The 22,224-nt window shown below is 38.8% G+C and overlaps 1 long non-coding RNA gene across 1 annotated transcript; it reads right to left on the bottom strand.

Moving 5' to 3' along the window:
* Nucleotides 1-12,671: 12,671 nt before the first annotated feature.
* LOC119467650 lies at nt 12,672-19,842 on the bottom strand. The gene is made up of 2 exons (XR_005196197.1): nt 19,727-19,842; nt 12,672-12,855 (listed from the first exon to the last, which is right to left on the bottom strand). It is a non-coding gene; the product is annotated as an uncharacterized LOC119467650 (long non-coding RNA).
* Nucleotides 19,843-22,224: the final 2,382 nt, after the last annotated feature.

Genomic DNA, 22,224 nt, shown 5'->3' with positions numbered 1-22,224 from the left:
CCTCAGGCATGTCGGACACACTCACTCTTACCTTTGGCTTTGGCATTTGTTTTGCTTATTTGGAAAGTTCTTTCTCCTACGTCTGCATGACTCATTTCCTTACTACCTTCGAAATTTTATTCTGATTTCATTCTCACTAAAGCTTGCCTTGAACACCCTATTTCTAATTACAACTCTCTTCTCATTCCCTCTTAACAGTGTCACTAATATCCCTTACCCTGTTTTAGTCTTATATGCATAGCATTTGTATACTTTTAACACACTGTATAATTATTGATGCATTTATGCTTATTGTTTGTTTTCCTCTGCTAAACTGTAAGCCCCATGAATGCAGAAATCTTTGTTTTGTGTGCTATTTTGTCCCAAGCACCTAGAACAGTACTTGATTCTTATTGGTGCTGGATTAGTATTTGGTGAATTAAACTGAAGAGGGATTGGAGGTTGTTTGGGGTGGAGGGAATTTCAATGATAGATAATGGTCACGGAAGAAGGTGATAATGGAGAGACCTGCTTTGTGAATCCAGGAGAAGAAACAAGGAGAGGAAATGGTGAGTGCAAATGTCATGAGGCAGGAGTGTGCCTGGCCTGCCTGGGAAGAGTGATGAGCCAGTAGGGCTGGAGCAGAGCAAACACAAGGTAGTGGTAGGAGGTGGTATAGGAGAGGGGCTGGTGTTTCAAATCATGTAGAGACCAAGATTATAACAATCCTTTGGACTTCATTGTGCATGAAATAAGAATCCAATTGGACAATTTGGTGGATGGAGATTGGTGACATGATCTGATTCAGCATTAACAGTTCACCCGGTGGCTATGTTGACCAAAGACTACAGGGAACAAGGGCAGAAAAAGGGAAAGCAGTCATGAAATTGAAGAGAGAGAGGTGCTGTTGGTTCAGACAAGATTGGTAGCTGGGGAGGTAGCCGGAAATGGCCAGATTCTGGATGTACTTTGAATTAAAGCCAACAGGAAATGTTCATGAACAGAATGGGGGATGTGAGAAAAAGAGGAGTCAGGAATAATTTCTTGTCTGTTTTTAAGTAAACTTTTCCTTCAAATATAGCATGCATGCAGAAAATGCCCAAAGCATAAATGTGCAGCTTGGGGAATTTTTCACAAAGGTAAAACACTCATGTAATCACCTCCTCCTGCAAGACATAGAACATTATCAGCTCCCAAGGGGCCCTGCCTGTGTCGCCTCTTGGTCGTCATCCCTCTTTTCTCAAGTGACCACTGCCACTGGCTTTTCCCACTAAGAACAAGTTGGTCTATATCCACAAGTTTTAATATGTTATGTTATTGTCATTCAGTTCAAAAATATTTTCTAATTTCCATTGTGATTTCTTCTTTGACCAGTTTCCAAACATTTGTGGGATGTTCTGGTTACCATTTTTGTTTTTTTACTGGTTTCTAGCTTAATTCTACTGGGGTCAGAGAATATATTAACGGTTTCAATATTCTGAAATTTGTTTGAACTTGGGGACTTGTTTTATGGGCCAGCATACGGTCAGTCCTGGTAAATGTCCCGTGTTCCCTTATTAGATGCAGAATTTTTAATATATCAATTAAGTAAAGTTTATCAATGATACCATCTAGTTGATTGTTTAATAAGTAACTGAGAAAAATACATTAAAGGATCCACTATCATTGTGGATTTACCTCTTCATACTTTTAACTCTGTCAATATTTACTTTACAATTTTTGAGAGAATACAAATCTGAAATTATCTTGTCTTTATGGTAGATGAATTCTTTAAACGCCATTGTCAAATCTCCTTTTTTATGTTTCACAGTGGTGTTTACATAGCTCTCCTTCCTTTCTTTTACTGTCAACCTTTCTGTGTCCTTATACTTAAGATGTGCTTATTTAGGCAACCATATGGTTGAATTTTTATTTTTTTGTTGAGTTGGATAAACTTTGTCTTTTAATTGAGGCATTTAGTTCATTACATTTAATGTAATTACTGATATATTTGGAATCATATTTATTGGATAGAACAACATACATTATCATTTACTTAATAGGGTCTGATATAATTAGTAGTTTTATCACTTCTCAGATAATGCTAGGATTTAAGAACATATTAACTTCATTTATTTCCTTTGGCTGTGAGTTATTGCTGTCATACATTTTAATTATACATGTATTTTAAACTCCATAAAATATTATTATTACTTTGTAGTCAATAGTCATTTATATTTATACACATGTTTACCTCTCTATTGCTCCTCATTCCTCTCTGCAATTCTATCTTTCCAGCTGGGATCATTTCCTTTCTGTCTAAAGAACTCCCATCAATATTTCTTTTAGTATAGATCTGCTGACAGAAATATGTATTATCTACAAAATTTTGAATTAAATTGGAAAGGTATTCACTGGATATAGATTACTAAGTTGCCAACAATTTCTTTCAGCACTTTAAGATGTTATTCTATTTTCTTCTGGCTTCCACAATTTCTCTTGAGAACTTAGTTGTCATTGTAGATGCTTTGAAGGCAATTTGCTTTTTTATCTGGCTGCTCTTATGGTTTATTATTTGTCTTTATCATTTGGCAGTTTGACCGTGAAGTGACTAGTAATATATTTATCCTGCTGAGGTTTAACATCTTTTATCTGTTCTGGAAAATTTGCAGACATTTTCTCTTTCAATATTGGTTTTGCCACCATTTCCTCTCTAATTCACTTCCGGGACCTCATGTACACTTATGTTAGGATTCTGCCACTTCCCATGTGTCTCTCGTACTCTTCTCTATATTTTTATTTTCTCACTTCATGCTCTGGTCTGAGTATTTTCTACTGAGATATCTTACAACACTAACCTTCTTTTCACCTGTGTTTAGTCTACTAGTAAACTCATCTATTGAATTGTTAGCTTTATTATATTTTTTTCAGTTCTAGCATTTTCACTTGATTTTTTAAAGATTTCGTTTGTCTGGTGAAGCTTTCTTGTCCTCTGTGTTTTGAACATTTGAATCCAAGTTTGATAACTCTATTATTTGGATCATCTCTGGCCTTGTTTCTATTGTCTTTTTATTTTTTGTCCTATTTCTTGATACATTTGGCATTTTTAAATTGAGTGCCAGACATTTTGTATGAAAAATTGTGGAAGCTCTAGATGACTTCTACTTCATACAATCGTAGGCAGCTAGAACAAGGGCAAAGAAACTCAATCTCAATCTAATCAGTGTATGACTGAAAAGAGATTGGGTTGTAGAATTTATAAGGCTCTAGGGTCATCCGCCTGGGCTCAATCTGCAGGCTGGGTAATCTTGGCCGAGTGACTTAGTTATTTCTATTCATCAAAATTCTCAAGAATCACACAGGAAAAATAATAGTACTTCCTCATAGGGTGGCTAAAAAGATTAAACAAATTAATAGAGAAAAAGTGCTTAGAATAGTACCTGGTCAATATAGTGGTCAATTAGTTTTTGCTAGTGTAGCCTTTTTTTTTTTTAAGATGGGATCTTGCTCTGTTGCCCAGGCTGGAGTGCAATGGCACCATCACAGCTCACTGCAACCTCAACCTCCTGGGCTCAAGTGACTCTCCCACTGCAGCCCCCCAGATAGCTGGAACCATAGGTATGTGCCACTATGCCAGGCTAATTTTTATATTTTTGTAGAGATGGTATCTTGCTATGTTGCTCAGGGCTGATCTCAAACTCCTGCTAGCTTCAAGTGAGCCTCTCACCTCGGTCTCCCAAAATGTTAGGATTACAGGCTACACTGTTTCCTGCCTAGTGCAGCTATTTATTTGTGCCCTGATCAGACAAAAACTTAAGGCCAAAATCTTCTCTCTTATTGCCTGACTTTAACAAATATTAATTGGGATGGCAGCTAATGGAATTCAATAAGTGGAAAAAGATCAGACTTTGTTAAAAGATAGAATCAGAAAATAGAGTGGAATTATAAAACTTAAAAGCTCTTGCTGTATTGAAAATAGAGTCAAAGAGGTAGTCCAGGCATCTTGATGCTGGTCCATGGTTATCCCAGATAATTTTCTATATGCAATTCAATCAGTTCGTATACCACTAGATGGAGTTTCAGGGCACAAGTCTTCGCCTCTGAAGTGGAATTTGAAGACTGGTCAATTTCTTGCCTTCTGTCCCTGGAGTGGGAGTGAAGAGTTGTTAAAGGAAGCAAAGCTCAGGAAGAGGAAGTGAATAACCTTAGTTCTCTCTCCATTCTCTCTCTTAGGCTTTCTTTACCCTCTTTTGGAATGGTGAATTCTTGATCTAGGCTCCAGGAATGATGTTCTGTCAAACTGAGGATTAAACACAATTTCATTAGAGAAGTTCCCAACTAATGTTTCTTTCTCACTCTTATAAGAATCATCCTAGTAGGATCATTCGAGTTTGCTGCGATTCAAGGTACATGATTATGCCACAGACACTGTACATGAAGCAATCTGTGTTTTGACTGGTGATAAATTGATAATCACCTACCTGGTTAAGCCAGTCCACAGAGAGGCAGTTAATATTGTGAAACTTCAATAAAGTCGGCTGTCAATGCAATAGATATTGCAGGCGAACTCCTTGATCTCTCATTGTAATCCTTAGAATCTCTGTTATCCATCACTCTATAATACATTTATTTAGCAGGGAAATAGGCTTCTAAAATCTCACCATCAAAGTAAACCTCAACAATAACATTTCTAAATCTGACACACAAGTCTCTACAACCGTCAGAACACTATTTAGCTATCAAATTTAGTGAGGTGATATAAATTTACAGAAGGATGGCAAGAGATGACAAAGTGTTCCCCTTTCTTTTATGGAACAATACAAAAGTTATAAAAGTATCTTTTTTGCACTCCCCTTACCAATCAGGCATTTAAGTAGTAGGCTTTGGTATTAAGCTTTCCCTTTCCCTGACAGGTCAAAATGCGGACTTCCTAAAGTTTATAAGATTTTCCTATTGCTAAGTCTTTAGTGGTACAAAGTAGAGTAAGAAACACATTATAGAAGGTATGGCTTTATTTTCATGAATGGAAGCAATACTGTTAAAAAACAGATAATAGTGACAGATGGTTTTTATTTAGAATAAAACATTTAATAATTAACTAACTAATTAATTAATTAATCTAAGTTGTCTTGTACTTGGCTTCATTATGAAAATGAGTTATCACTGAAATAATTCTTCCTGGGGAACCTGCATTCCACAAAGGCCAAAACTCAAGAGTAAAACCAGTCATGGCTCCACTTAGCATTTCTAGGCTGTTACCCTTTATGAAGAAGACATTTGGTCTTCCCCAGGAATATTTTGAATTTATATGAACATTCTAATGAATGATCTTATTGTATGTGGTTCAATCTCCTGAGGAAAGAATTTTCTTCTATTTAATCTCAGGAAATAGGATCAGCTCTGCCAAAGTATCATGGAGCCTAAGGAAATACTTCCTGTATTTAAATTAAGCAGCTTTAAAATTGCTTAAAGGGGTCTCACTAATTAGAATTCCAGTGGAGAAAGCTTGGGAAGATTTCAGACTGTATCTGAATCCACTTCTCTCTACTCCTGGTGGGAATTTTGAAAGGATTTTTATAGTTTCCCTAGGCAGTCAATTGCAGATCTTCTTTTTCCAGTAATTTTTGAATTTATTATTCTCAAATATCAGAATGCATAAAGGAAAATATATCCTTTAAGCTATGGTATAAGACACAGTGATTCAACCAAAGGTTTCTTATGGTTGGGAAAAAATCTTTAGTTTTTCTTACCTTTATTCAGAATTGTCTTGGGAGAAGCATCTAATCAAGACTTGCTGAGGAAATTGACTTTTCTTCATGACAGCAAGCTCCTTGAGAACAAGGACATGCATGTTACATCGTAACTTTTCTTGGAGCACCATGCACAGTATTTTGTACAAAATATAAGCTCAATAAATGTGTAATTAAATTTACTGATGTATATTGTCTTGACAAATACTTGTCAGGTATTACAGAACATTCTCTAATTCAGAAAGACATGGGGTGTTATGTGTTTCAAGGAATCCTTAACCCATTTTATTTGCAATCAGTTTCTCATACCAATGGGACTTTTTTGGTTTCAGTCGAATGCTGCTAACTGATAGAATGTTTGCTTTGACTTTTAATCCTATCCTAACTAAATTTAATGAAATAAAAGTGGAGGAAGGAAGAACAATACTTTGAAACTACTTTTTTTCCCATATGGTGCATTACCTGCAAAAAAGTTATATCTAATGTGGTAATTAAACAAAATTTCACAAACTTATTGGAGACATTGTATAATATTTTAAATCACAGTAGTAAGTGGCAAGTTGAAATATCCGGAAGAGATAGAGTAATAAGAGGTAATATTTGTTGAATAATTATATAAGCCACATGCTTTTTTTCCCTTCACATTCAAGAATTAATTTGATCCTTTCAAACAACAGTGAATTTGGCACTATGATTAACATTTGTATATGAAGAAGCCAAAGGTCAAGTCGTGTGGGTACATTCTGATTTAGGAACTAGGCAGAATGAACTCATGTGGACAATCCATTACACACTTCTTTCCTGCCCAGCTTCCACTTTTTCAATTGTGTTAACACATACATAACATAAAACTTCCCATTTTAATTATTTATTAAGTATAGAGTTCAGTGGCATTAAATATACTCCCGTTGTTGTACAACCGTCACCACCACCCTTCTATAGAAACTTTTTCGTCCTTCTAATCTGAATCTCTGTACCCATCAAATCATAATTTCCCAGTCCCCTCTCCTCCTAGCCCCAGAAACTCCCATTCTATGTTCTATCTCTATGAATTTGACCACTCCAGGCAGCAGATGAGCCACATTTCTAACCTCTAGGGCTATTGCCTCTCAGAGCTGGGTCACATTTTCCATTCTTTATTTGACAATTTGCTTTTTCACAGGCAACCAACTAGGTTTTAGGCCCAGTGTGATTTTTTTTTTTCATTCCTAGGGATGTGGGCCTATACTAATTTCATAGTCATACTAAAAGTTTTAGATCTTTGGCATTTGATCAGATGCTTCCAAGGACTTGCCAGAAGACTTTGTGACCTATCTACCTCCTATTTCCAGTCCACATTCAGTTATCTGTTCCAGGACATCTTTGATCGTTGGACTCTAATGAATTTGAAGAGCTCACCAAAGCATTTCATTTTGTTAAATGCTCCCAGTGAGGCTTCATGTGCAATGTGGAATTCCATTAATGTGTAACTCAATGTCATTGCATTTAGACAAGGGCAGTCTACAGGGCAGTCAGAAGAATTCTCAGAAAGAAGGAAGCCAGAACACCCAAAGGAGGGACACAGAGGTGATAAACCAATATTATTTATGACACAGAAAATGAGCTTCAAGAGATTTTTAAGCCATTTTCAACCTATTTTTATGAAAAAGCTGATAGGTACATTTATTGGGTTGGGGAAAGAAATATGGCTGAAGCACCATGACCATGCTGTGACAAGGTTAAGACCAGATAAGCAAGAGAGTAAAAGACCCCGGCTCTCTTGCTCATCACTTTGGAGGGCTGGTGTAGAGTCGCTTCTAATTAACATTTGTTGAGTGAATCAACAAAATTGCTATTAAATGAGTTTTTCCAAAACATGATCATCTCAAAAGAACATTAACTCTACATTTCCTTGGGCTTTGAGAGGTAATGGGGACAAGCACTAACCATATGCTTGCTCACTCTAAGATTCACTGTGACCATTCACTAATATGCTTTCCTGTGTAAAGGAAACTGATGGAATTGCAGGCCTGTGGAGCAGGTACAGCTTTTGCCTGATCTTAAGACTTTCCTGTTTGCTTATTTACCTCCTATACTCAGTAACACTATTATGTGAGAACAGTGGGTGAGGTAATCTTAGATGAGCCACCTCGATTTCTCCCCTATAAAAAAATGGGTTAGGCTGGGCGTGGTGGTTCATGCCTGCAACCTTAGCACTTATGGAGGCTGAGGCAGGTGGATTTCTAGAGCCCAGGAGTTCAAGACCAGCCTGGGCAACATGACAAAACCATGTCTTTACTAAAAATTAGCCGGATGTGGTGATGTGCACCTGTGATTTCAGCTACTCAGGAGGCTGAGGTGGGAGGATCAGCTAAGTCTGGGAAATCAAGGCTGCAGTAAGTCACGATTATGCCACCGCACTCCAGCCTGAGTGATGGGAATGATAAAAGAAGGCTTGGCATTGCAGAAGATGTTCAATGAATATTTATTAAATAAATAAAATGGAAGAAACTGCTAACTTTGAAGGTAGCTCCAAAAACACAGCAAAAGCAGCTACTTCATGGAGGAAACCACAGCATGGAGGACGCTTGGAATTGACATGTGGTGAACTCTGTGTCACAGATCTAGCTCAGCCTCTGCTGCAGACTTGTGTCTGTGGACAAATTATTTCACCTCCATGAGTCTCAGTTTCCTCTCTGTAAAAGGAAGAGGTTGTCGGCAGTTTTCAAACTGTGATTTTCTTTTCGTGATCTAAATCTTATGAAGAATTATAATGTGCACAATAGGTAAAAGTAAACCTTCCTGGATTGCACTGGGGAGGCAGCCTGGAGTCCTGCCTGCCCTGGCACCCCTCAACTCGATGGCACACAACTTGAAAGTGACCAGGCTTATTGATCTGTTAGGTCCCTCTCCCGCCGTGACATTCAAGGGCAGTGTTAATAATCAGTGTTACAAGGAGCAGTCTGGAGGCCAGTGGAGGGTTTTTGAGGATGTATTTTGAGAAGTACTTCTTTAAAGTGTCATCTTCTCCCCTCAAACCTATTCCGATCCCTGCAGTCTCTAACCCTGTTGATGGCATTCCAATCTATGCTGTCTCATGTGCTGGAAACCTAGGAGTTATCTAAGACCCATCCCTCAGCGTCCATATCCAATAAATCACTATCTCTTTTCAGTATTGACCTCTGAATATTTCTTATACTTACTATTTCTGCTCCAGCCCCATCTTCACTACCAGAATTCAGGTCCTTATCCTCTTTCTCTTGGCCCTTATCCTCTTTCCCAACAAACTCCTTGTCAGTCTTCTGACTTTCAGCCTCCTTCCTTCCCTATCTGGTCACTCCTTTACATAATGTCTTTTATTTGTTCTCCATGACCCATAGGACAGATATCGTCTCTTTGGGAGGGCAGAGAAGCTCCCCACCTTTCCTGCCTCTGCTCCCATCTTTCTGATACTATTCTTCATGCTCTGGCAACATCAAGCTGCCTGTAGTTCTTTGGATATACCATGTAGTTTTACACCTTCACTCTTTGTGACCTAGTAATTCTTCTCCTATTTTGCCCTAAAATGTCTTCTTCCCGTCTTTTCTATCGCTAATTTCTGATTTTTCTTTAAGTCAGTGCAAGCGTCATCTCCGTAAATGGCCTTTGCTGACCCCTTAGCTGAGCTAAGGGTGTCTGTGTATTTCTTAGGACTCTGCACATTGCTACCACACTCTATTAAAATTATTTAGGCACATATGTCTCTTCTATAGATTGTAATTCATTAGAGACTAAGCCTTATTTCTTTTGATCCCTCCTATTCCCCAGTGCGTGACACCCACTAGGCACTCAGTAAGTGGCCTACCATGGGATCCTCTCTGGCCTCAAAACATCAGCTCCCTGATTCAGTGTCACGTGAGATCAGTCCAGAGATTTAAGTGGCTTCAGGGGCATGTGAAGGGCTGATGTGAAGTACAATACTTTCAAAATTTGTTTTCACATAAAATATTATGTATTTGGTCCTAGTGTTTATCATGAAGCTATTTTAAACTTCAAACGTACTGTTTGCTTTTCCTCTTAATAAACTCATCATTTAAGAAGAGAAAAGTTAAAATACTTAAGCAAATACACATTGAATAAATTTACTCAAGTAGACTTTTGGGTCTTTGAGTAAATTTCTCATTTTACCTGTGTCCTAACATGAGTGTCCTGGAGGGTGAATGGCTGCTGTGTTCTTCAACCCTGGAGCACATGAGAATCTGTCAGGAGAGCCATCCTCTTCACTATGCAAGTCTCCTCCTTGCCTGGCATCAGAGCCACCAGGAACCTAGATGGCACCTCTGTGTGAATTGGGATGGCAGCTCCTTTGGTGTGATGCAGCCCCAACGGCGTGGGGCTTAGCAATAGGACAGTGCCTTTGTGCTAAGAAAAAAGTGACTGTTCTCTTGGGAGATGGCCCCAGAGGGAGTGGAGTTGGCTTTGAGTCCCTCTAGCAGGCACCTTTGTGAAGTGCACAGACTGACCCTGCTGAGTGCAAACAAAGAGCCACACATCTCCCCCTTGCCTCACATGGTAATCTGGGGCTGCCAACCAAGCCCGAAAAGAATAGCCATGCCCTCTCTGAAGAGGATTTTGGTGGGCTTTCTTGTTAAGGCCGGCGTGCCATTCTGATGGTGCAGTGGCATACTGTGGTGCTTTCTGAGCTCTGACCCAGAGAAACCCCTTCTTTGTCACTTTGTATAGCTCATTTTGCTAAGTGACAAAGCCAAATCTGTCACAACATGAGCCAAACAAAATACCGATCACCCCCCCATATGTGCGGAACCTCTTCACTTTGACGCACTCTGTGGTAAGCGTTATTCATGAGCAGTTAATTATTGGTCTTCCTGCATAAAATGAATGTGACATTGGAGACAGATGTTTATTGTTTGTTACGTATATATATATTTTCAAAACTCCAGCTTCCAAAACTGGCTGAAATTACCACCACAAAGAACTGCCTTTGTACATGCCGGGTTGTATTCTGATCCCTGACCTGCAGGAACTGCACACTGATGGGGTAATATACACATGTACAGACTTTTCTTTTTATTGACAAGATGAATGGAGTTGCTTGAACAACTGCGCTCAGGCTGAAACAACTGCTGAGTTCCACCAGGGGTTGCTGTTGAACTTCTAAAAAAAGATCATCTTTTGGAAGAGAAGGGGGGTAGTGGCGGACAGGGAGGGAGGGATGGGAATGGGGGCAGAGGAATAGAAAAAAACAAATCTTGGAAGAAAACCTGACATTTCTGTCTGAGGTGAAGCATGCTTTGCTGATGCCACACATGGAATGTTTCGGAAGTGTCAGTAATAAATACTTCTATCAGAAATCTTCATATTCTATATTTCTGCTTATCATACCCCAAGGAGAGTCATACAAAGACATAGCTGTCAGGGTCTAATTTTGGATCTGAAAACTATGGCGGTTGTCAGGCATCTTTTCCCATGTGTGATATTTATCTTCTCTCACAAACAAACTGAGTGCAGGGTTTTTAATTAATTTCCAAGTGTCTCCCATGGTAATTTTCCCCTAATATATTAATACGATGATTTAAACCATCATTCAGAGGCAGACTTTTGGTTGAAAATCACTAAAGGCTTAGATGGCATTTAGTGTTATCAATAAGCTACATGCTCGTTGGTTTGCAAGGAATCAATAAAGTTGCCCTTTCCTCATTTTTATTTTTAGAGGCATCAATGGGATTTTATCTCTTTTAAGTATATTAAGGAAATCACGGGTGAGCTGATTTTGTTATTTTTCTTCTTTTGATTGGAGGAAGTTCTTAGGCTGTTTCTCTTATTGCTTGTGGAAGGCTTACCTTAAGACAAGTTCTTGATTTGATGATGAAGGAGTGAATTTTCTTCTTTAAATATTCCCCTTCAGAAAAACTTGATTAAAAAAAAAATGAAGTGCCAGAAATTGGCCATTGAAAGGGGTATACCCCTGATATATACAAACCTTTTGGGGGACAGCAGATGAATGTATCTTTTCTTTTCCTGCCCAATAGCCTTTTCAATAAAAAATGTGGAATAAAATGCATAATAAAAATTTTAAAAACAGGAATAAAGTTGGAAGTATAATGCATGTTTCTTAAACAGCATATTTTAAAAACAAATGAACATATGTTAATAAGCTAGCTTTAACCACTCTACAATGTGTACATGTGCTTCAACACATCATGTTGTACATAGTAAATACATATGATTTTCTGTTAATTTAAAAAATAAATAAATTTGAGAAAAAAACCCAAACAAAACAAAACAAACAAAACAAAAAAACCTAAATGAAAATGAAAGTGATGTCTTCCATAATAAGGAGTCACATTTAGAAGAGCTTTATTTATTTGTATTTGGCAATGCTTATATGGTTACTTAATATTATTATACTCTTAACTAAAAGGTTGCCTCAAATTTTATAAAGATTTTTTTCTCAATTCACCTTTAGGATATTTGATTACTGGGGTGATAGGGCAGTCCTTAAAGAAATATTTATCATTCTCTGAGAATGGCATTCAAACATCATTGAAAACCCATAGCAATAAAAGGCAGATTCTTAGACTGTTGTATGAGGCTTTTAATTATTGTCTATTAAAAATTAAATTTTTGGAAATGCATGAAACTCCTTCATGTAGAACTGGAGATTACATGTGTGACTTTTTTTCTGTATGAGGGTTTATTTCTTTCCTTCTCTCCTCAGTCCTCAGTCCCAGCCACAAAAACACTTTTCCTAGATCCATTAGGAAAATTTAATAACCAGATATCTCTCTAATGAGAAAGGAATTTTTAAGTTTGATTGCTCTGTGCTAATAATTTGTATTTTTTTCCCCAGTCTTGCATGTTGTATGTAAGCACCACAAAAAAAATCAACCTTTTAAACAGAGATTGGTTCTGACAGCTTTTATTTTGTGTGATTTCCAAGAATTGATATATAAATGCTTCTTAATTGAAATAGTTCCCCTTTTTGTTTTTATTTTATTGTTCTTTACTTCTTGACATCTTGTACATTAAATCAAAGGCTGTTTTAGAGACATGAAATGACAGCTTTTTCAGAGTCCGATTCTGGATCCTGATACATCTGCACTTCTCAAAGCAGACAAGTTTGCTCTCCCCAGCCTCGGAGAATCTTCCTGCATGATGGGCACGTCACCTAGAAACAACATAAACTGCAGGTTAATCACTGAGGAACGGCTCATGTCAATTCCCCACTGCCCTGCTCCCTGTCTAAGAGGAATAAAGCCAAGAGTGACTGTTTCTTTGCGATTTAATTTTACAGAATCTGAACTCGGCTTTAGTTTGAAATTATATTTCTTTTGGCCAGGATGGAAAGGCTACTCATGTCATTTAGTAACGCGTTGTAAAGAAAAATCAAAGCGTCCTCATGGACTGTTTTTCCCTGTTGTATCTTCCTGTGATGAGAGAACACATAAAGTGAATGAGATGTGACAGAGGCATGCACAGAGAACCCATTTGTTACACTGAAATTCTGAGGAAAATGCTATCTGTGTTACTGTGATGTTTTGGAGTTAGAAAAGAGTTATTTGGGAAAAAAAGTGTCTTGATGTCAATGAGGAGAAATAAAAATGAGACAGAATGCAAAAATATGATAGCTCAGTAAAGAGCAGCACAACAGACCAGACCAGTCTTCCTCAGAGGGAGAAAGTAAACATCTTATAATGGAAACAGTAACAAGATGAGTATTAGAGGTTTGTTTTTCAGTTCTACCTAACTCTTTGTAACTTTACAATGTAAGATTCAGAAATTGGAGCCAATTATCATAATATGTGGTGGTTTGGTGGGAGCATGTTCTACATCAGACAGTTAAAAGGTTTTATTGCTATTAGGAGCATGTTAATGCCCTTGATAATGTCTCTACTTGCTTTGTAATGTCTCTTGTTGAAGTATAGAATTCTTTTATCTTCTTATTACATTATGCAAAAACTTGAATTGAAAAGATATTTGCAGGAACATTTAAAGTAGTGCATCAATCAGCTTCAAAGAAGAGAAAATGTTCTCAGAATAGCTTATAAAAGGATAACTGTCAGTTTTATTTTGGATGAACAAAGGCAGCAACGTAAAAAGCACTTTATTGTAAAAGCATACTGTGCAATTCAATAAATATGCCATATAAATATAAAAGAGAAGAAAGTTCATAATTATCTGATGACTTAAATGTAATTTAAGTAATACTTTTAAAATTCACCTAGCAGTGAAGTACTCTTTTTCTATTGGGTTCTGAGTTCTAGCCTCTAAGCCCCCATTAGGTGATAACTTAACTCTCTCTCTTTCTGTCTCTCTCTCTGATAGCATAAGGATTTGAATGGATTAGTTATGGTCCCATTTTCAATATATCTCTAAAAGATATAGAAAGTAGTGTGTGTGGAAAGCATTAGCAAAAATTTTAACAACCACTTAATGGTGCAGGCTTTTCAAAATGATTTGGTCTTATCTGCACAGTATTCAATTGTTTCTCATTGTCATTGCTGCTATAAGACAATTTTGAATTTGAATGTAACTGTATTGTGACTTGAAATAGCAGTTCCCAGTGTTTTATATTTGTTAGGAAAAGCCATTAGCAGTGCAATTTCTGGACTTTCTAAATCAGGGGTGCTTTATTACTTTTTATGTAAGGGTACTTACAATTTTCTTACAATTAGAAATCTTTTTTCTTAAGACAGATGGTTTTTTAACTGTAAATGCTAACTATACAAGCTTATTTTTCCAGTGTTTCCCAGGTAATGAACTCTCACCTCATAAATGCTGCAGAGATGATTGTTTTTGATAACACTAAAAAATCTACAACGCGAACTACTTATTTAAAGAAAATATTCAGATCCACATGGAAAATATAATATATTTTTAGAATAGGTAAAAATCATCTATAGAAAGGAACTTCCCTATAACTTATGTTTCTACACGTGTCAATATGCATCTGAGCATGGACAGCTAGCTCCCTGCATGGAGAAGGCACTTTTCAAGTATTTGTTGATTAAGGTTAGGATATAAAAATATCCCAATAAGTAAAAATCTGTCTTTTGCTTTATAACCTGACAAAAGGATACAAATCCCTTATTAAATATAGTAATAATAAGTTTTCCCCAGGCTCGGGTCTTTTCAAGACTCAAAAGATTTCATTTGAAGTCAGAAAGCCAGGTTAATTCATGCAGCCACACTATTGTACCTTGTAAAATTATATTGTTTGTAACACTTATAAGAAATAATTTTCAGTTGTTTTAAAACTACAAATATGGCACCTTATAATAAGAAATCAATTCATAACTTCATTTGTGACATCATTTTGCTGGCGACTTATTTCTCATGGCTATTGTTCATGATACCTAATTCATTCAAGTAATTTTCTCCTTCTTTCAGTGGGCTTCCTACAGACTCTACAGACACGGTTCTCAGTCCACTGCTACCTTCTGAGAGACCCCATTTTCTCATTGTTCCTTTCTCTTGGTCTGTTTGTGACCACTCTCATTTTGAAAGTACAAGGAAAATTATCTCATAAAAGAAATGTAATAACAACAGAACTTCTGAGATTTCAAAAATGTGAAATTCTTAAGTTATTGAACTATGGGAAAAGCTGTAATTTATAACCAGTAAGTTAGTATGTTGTACACATCTGTGTACTGTTTCAGAAAATAAAGGTTGTTACCATAGCAACCACCACATAATATAGAACATACGTTATTTGTGAGATGCCAGCCTTTGTGTTAAAAAAAAAAATCCTTCCTCATGGCTTCTCCCTGGTGTTTCAAGGATTTCAATGTTTTCTTTACTATAATAAGGGATCCTCTTTTTTAGTGTCCTGTTTTTTAAGTATTTTCCTTATTTTCATTTTCTCATTCTTTTAGGGTTTGTTAACTAAATTGGTAAGTTTGTGTAGTACTGCTATGATCTGGTGACTGCTTCTAATACATTTCTCAGCTAGTCTTAATTTGTTAATTTTTAATAAATTAGAGTTCCACTTTCAGATATAGCAACATGTATATATATTGAGAATACATTTAGTACTATAAATACAACAGATAAAGCAACTGGTGACATTTTATTTTTTGGCTTTTTGAAGGTTTTATAATTTTGTATTTTATGACCAGTATGGTATTTAACCACTTTTTAAAACTAAAAATGTCACTTAGAAGTATGTATCTATTTTACCGTTGTCATTTTTTATTTTAAAATTTGTGTCATTTAACACCTAAAGAAGTGTAGGTTTCTAGTCTTTCTTGGTAAGTGGTAATGCCAAAGGATAAGAAAGTTGACAAATAATTTGGAAGTCTCAATTTTAATCTAAGTAATTTTAGTTTTAAAGGCAGAATAATGAATCACTAAAAGGAAAGAGGCAATAATGCAAAATGGAGGACCCTTCAATATAGCTGGGCAAGGCATCAGAATGTCCAACTGCTTTGAAATTAGTCTGAAAACATCTGGACACATTAGAACAATGATTTTTGGACTCAATGTTCTCATCCACACTATGGCAGAGATTTTTGATATGTAGATGTATCTGATAAGATTGGATTTCTTGTGCATGGTGAATTTTTAGCCCAGATTCAATATAATATTGCAAACATTGACATATTATATCAGGTTAGAGGTTTTCCAAAGAATAGCATCTGAATTTTCCTTTGCTAGGTACCAGCTTTCCTTAGAGACAGCTACCTCTGTATCTTTGGAATGGTTCTCTGTCACAAAAATGTACTATATCAATCCTGAAAACAAAACACTTCTGGTGAAAAATGGCAGAATAGACAATACTCCTCCTTCCTTAAAAATAATAGTTTAATCAATAAACATTTATTAAACATCTACCATGTGCCAGGCTACTTTTGGGGATGTAAAGATGAATAATGGTGCTTCCTTGTCTCCAGGGAACTCACAAATTTGATCAGAGAGAGAAGTGCACCACTAGCTGACACAGAGAGCTGTGTGCTGCAACCTGATCTTTCCACAGGCCTCATCAGTCAGCAGACAACAACAGCAACAAACAGTAATCATAGCCGACATTTACTGAACACTTAACTTTTTGACAGGCATCTCAGATGCGTTGTGTAATTCAATCCGCACAATAGTGCTCTGAGGGTTTTATTGACAAGAAACTGGCCTTAAAGCGTTGGAATAACTTGCCTAAGGTTACGCAGTGGAATAAGGGTTCTCATGCCTGTTATACCTAAAATATTACCTAAAACAATACACCTTGATCACTTGTTGCACCTGCACTGCCACCATCCCCATCCCTGGCACCTCTGTCTCTCACTGGGCTCTGCAGTAGCTGCCCGATAGACTTTCTTGCTGCCTTCTGGCCCTATGATCCATCTTCCAAACACTGGAAATCGACTCTTCTTTAGCTCCCAGGGCGGCCTTGTAAGAACGTAAGCCAGATCACATGCTCCCTGCTTGGACTTTTCCAGTGACTTTCCATTACATGCAGAACAGAATCCCAGCCTTTTTCCATGGCTTACAAGGCCCTGCAGAGTTTGCCACCCTTCCCCGACCCCTTAAACTTCATCTCCTATTGTTCTCCCGGTAGCTTGTTTACAATGCTTTAGATGAGGATTGGCACACTTTTCAGCACAGGGCCAGATATAAACATTTTAGGGTCTGCAGGCAATACATTCTCTCTTGCAGCTACTTAACTCTGCTAGTATAGCGTGAAAGCAGACATAGATAATAAATAAGCAGATGAGTGTGAGTATGTTCCAATAAAACTTTATTGACATAAACAGGCAGCAGGCTGGATTTGGCCCGTAGACTGTAGTTTGCTGGTCCTTGTTTTAGACTTACTATATTTCTTTTTGTTCCTCCAATTTGCCAAGCCCTTCCTACCTGAGGGTTCACCTCAGATCTTCCCCAGGCTGCCTCTCTGGCCACTGCATCCTCACTGTGAATGAGAGACTGACGTGGCTTCTCTATTTAAGTAGTTTGCTCTGCTCATTTCAACGCATCACTACCTGCTTTACTGTCTTCACAGCTCTTACCACATGCAACATCTCATTAATGTGCTTGCTGACGTATTTAGCAACTGTGTCTCCCTCTGACAGGTGAACATCCTGTGAGGGGGCTGCTTTCTACCTCGCTCGCTGTGGTGTTTCTACCAACTGGAGCAGAGCCTGTGGCATGAAGTAGGTACCTAGGAAGTGTTTTCAATTGAATGGAGTATAAGCCTGACTGATTCTAAAGCTTGTGCTTTCTATGATTTCCCAATATTCCTCTTCTGGAAGAGCCCACACTAATGGTAATTTGAGGAATTTGTCACACCAGATTCATGAGGACCTGGCAAAGCTTCACCTCCATGCACTTCTGGTCGACCCCAAGGAATTGCTCCCATGGACATGTGAATAAGGTTGACATCTACTCTATGGTGTCCCCGGAGTGTTGACATCTCATGCTGTTCATCACTGCCTTTGCGGTCAGTGACCCACGCCTACTGGGTGTCATCACCTCCAACAGGCTTCTGTCACTTCTCCTGCATGGTCTGCACTCACTGAGCACCTTGAATGTCTTGAGACACCACCTGTGGTGCCATTGCCCCTGCTGAGACCACCTGGTGATGCCATTGCCCCTGCTGCCACCTCTGTCTGAGCAGCACTGCCCCCTCATGTGCCCAAGCCTTCTGCTGGGACTACCCTTGCTTCTAGTCCTACCACGATGCCACCACTTCAATGAGCTAAGCTGCTTCTAATTGAAGTGGAGTTAGGAAGATCACCCTCTTTAAATTTCCCTCAATTCAGTGGTTCTGAATTAGTGTGGCTTGTGCTCCCAAACTGAAGAATTTTAAACTTTTACTTACCACGATCTCTCTTCCTAAATGTAGTACCCGATGCTTACGCGAAGCTCATTGTGTGCCCGGCAGTGTTGAGAGAGTTTTACATACATTAACTTGTGTGATGCTCACAACAGATCCATGTTATCTCCACAGAGGTTAACTGACTCACTCAAGGCAACCAATAAGCAACAGAATTGAGATCTGAATCCAGGCAACTGGCTTTAGATTCATGATGTTAATCACCCATCCACAAGGACCTAGACATGTGTCCATGGGGCTAGATTTGGCATAAATGCAAGAAATTGACATCACACTCCAAAGCTCTACTCCACAGTCACCCTAGGGCTCACAAGCCTCTCAGTGCTATGTGACTCCTGAGTGCACATCACTGGCTTGCTAGATCTGTGTAAGGATGTCTGAACTGAGGCTGAACCAAGGACTGTTCTCCTTATGCTCTTCTTTGAGTAAGGTGCTAAGGTAGACGTTTGAACTGTGTCTTTAACACAAAGGAGTCATGAACTATGTAGGGAAGGATGAAAATTGAACCTCATCCTGAAAGATGAACATGATTTTGCCAGGGACTTTAGAAATGGACATAACCAGACCAAGGGGCTAGTGCAACCTGTATTCCCTACAAGACAGAGAACAGGCTGGGGCATGGCAAGAGAGAAGGCTGAGAAAGTAGAATGAGCTGAATTTTGAAGAGACTTGATGTGAAGGAATTTGGACTTTATTTTCTAGGCAAGCATAGGAGTGGGAAGGAGAGGCAACTAGTAACAGTTTTAACACGTGAAAGCTAGATACAAAGAGCTCCCTGATATTCCTGTCGAGAGGAGGTTTTGAATCTATGGTTCAAAGGCCACTTGATGTCTCCTTGGTCTGTGGGTGGTCTGTGGACTCACCTCTTCCAGTATCGATTGGGACAGGACTCCACCTTCATGGCTGTCATGTGAACTAATGATTGACAATGCCCCTCATCAAAATCAGTTCCTTGTTCCTCATTCCTTGCAATAAAGTTTACCCTCTCTATATCTGTTCCCACCGCCTGCCCCAGCAGGAGTGGAGGTGATTCCTGAGTGTTGTTATGTTGGAGTGGCCCCAAGAAGTTCTAGAACTAATGCTCCAGAGGATCTCAGCCATGCAGATGATGTCATGCCTGATTGTTGTAAATGGCTTTATCCTGGTTAACCAGTCTTCTGGGCCCTAAATCTCCCAGCCACCTCCCAGCAGGGATGATTACAAATGGACTCACCCTTAGTCTAGGAAGCTGCCCGGCAAGCATGGTCATCTCTGATGACTTTGGAGACTGTCCAGTTTTCACGTCCACCAATTAGGCAGTTATTCACACTTCCTTTTACTTACTCACAGGGCTCCCTTCTGACTGGCACACTTGTGAAGTTCTTCTGTGACAACATGATGTTCCAGATAAACATCCCTTTGGGAATCAAACGCCCCTTTGGAATTGAGTCTCTTTTATCTAAACCACTTTTTGAATCTTGTCAGCTTTGTCTGTAAGAAATATTTAGACTTATCTCGCTCTTATCAGAACAGAGGTCTTACTTCTTTGGCAAGTACATATAAAACGGTAGGCCGGGTGCGATGGCTCACGCCTGTCATCCTAGCACTTTGGGAGGCCGAGGCAGGAGGATCACCTAGTCAGGAGTTCAGGACCAGCCTGGCCAACATGGTGGAACCCCATCTCAACTAAAATACAAAAAAAAAAAAAAAAATTAGCCTGGTATGATGGCAGTTGCCTGTAATCCTAGCTATTCAGGAGGCAGAGACCGGAGAATCGCTTGAACCCAGGAGATGGTGGTTGCAGTGAGCCGAAATCGCACCACTGCACTCCAGCCTGGGTGGTTGAGTGAGACTCCATCTCAGAAAACAAATCAAAACACAACAAAAAACTGCAGGGGAGAGCAGCCCAATCCATCTGTTTTATGTGTCCCCCCACTTCACCTGCTTCTAACCCTTGATCCCTCAGCCTAAGGACTAGAAAATGAGGGAAGTGGGGAGTGATTCACAAGACTCATGGATCCCGCAGGAGAGCAGCACATCATTTCATGAGCCTTGTGAGGAATTAGAAAGAACAATTAGTGCGAAGAAACATTCATCATTCTTATAACTTGTTTGCTGTTTTTCCAGGGTCAGTCCAGGCACGTCAGCTTTTCTAATCCCACGACGTTCCAAGTTTTTAAAACGCAGGACCTTTTCTTTTCAAAGGAAATTTCCAATGATGGCTCTGTTAAAGAGACAGAAGTGGAGCTGTGGTGGTTGAAGGAGGTGGTGGAGCCTAGTGCTCCTTTCCCTTATCCCATAGTACCCCCACCCTCCATCAAAGGTAGGGCTCTGGGGAAAGAGGGGTGGAAACCTCTGCTCTACCCTACCCATGGATTCTGACATTCACTCTAGGGGTGCAGCTTATATAAAGAAGGATGTAAAGGAACATTTTAAGAATGACCTATTTTGTCTTAATGGTGAATAACTCTGGACTTCCCTTGGTTACCACTGGAAATGGAAAGACTTCTTCAGGATAGTAGAAAGAACACCAGAACACAATGGTTCTCGGATACAGCCTTCTCGAGAATCTTCTTTGTCTTTTTTCACTCTCTCAAAATTACTCGTGTAATGTATTGCATGCGATACTCCTCCCACCAAAAAGGGAAAATTATTCTTTTTCTTCAGCTCTAATTTTCGCTCTGTGTTCAATGGTGGAGGTGGGAGTGGACACTAAATCACACAAAATATCTATCCCACAACCACATAAAGAAAAAGCCAACAGCTGGCCATTTTTAGCCTAATTCTAACTTTTTTGGAGAACTCGGAATATAACATTTCGAAGTCACCCATATATTAAAACTCAAAAGAGTGAACAAAGAACTTTACAGAAAGAAATTCAATAATAAAAGTCGACGTTACACAGTTATAATCAGTTCAGTTGGTGAAAGGCAGTTGAGGAGGAAAGAAAGGAAGGGAAGGTGGGAAGAGAAGGGAAGACAGAGGGAGCTCAAGATACGGAGGTGCGGGAGCGTGGGAGGCGAGGATGGCTCTTCCCGCACCTGCACCCTTGCACACTTGGTTTCTTCCCTCTGTGGGAGCCCCACGCAGTGTCCCTCATTTGTGGGCGATCCTTGCCTGGTGCTCAGCGTCACTCCAATCCTGCCCTATGGTGAGCCGCGGAGCCACCAGAGGCAACCCACGCCATCTCCACAACTTGCCTGAGGAGCTCCTCTACCCTTTGCCTTCTTGGGAGGAAACTTGGTCAAAAAATTCCTGCATCTTGCCCAGAGTGCTTCTCCAGACCCACTCTTGGCACGCAAGGAAAGTCCTTGTGCTGTGGTGCTTTTGGTCCTTATGAAAAATGTTTTTCATGAATTAAAGGGAAAAGTAAACATGAGAAATATTTGGTTCTTTACTGGGGCTTTCATTTTCTTCCAAAAATTTTCTGAGAAGTACTTTTCTTTTTCCTTAAGAGCTCAGCTCTTGATGAAGAAGTGATTTTTCTAGGACACTTTCCTAAACTTTAGTCAGCTACATACTTCTTTCATGATCTTTGCTTTACCTGCATACCGTCTGCACTTTTTTCTCAATATTTTCTTTCTGTCGATTTAAAATGGAATAATTTAGCCTTATTCTTTGATAAATTCTGATTATTGACAAAATTGGTGAAATCACAAGTGTGTTACATTGAAAAATAACAGATAACTGAAATATTGGGGTATAGGCAACTAAAATGATCTCAGCAGTGTC

This window comes from Cebus imitator, unplaced genomic scaffold (genome assembly GCF_001604975.1).
Source record: "Cebus imitator isolate Cc_AM_T3 unplaced genomic scaffold, Cebus_imitator-1.0 Scaffold315, whole genome shotgun sequence".
NCBI classification, from domain to species: domain Eukaryota; kingdom Metazoa; phylum Chordata; class Mammalia; order Primates; family Cebidae; genus Cebus; species Cebus imitator.
The sequence above is the reverse complement of the archived record's forward strand: the minus strand, read 5'-3'. Positions and strand labels throughout refer to the sequence as shown.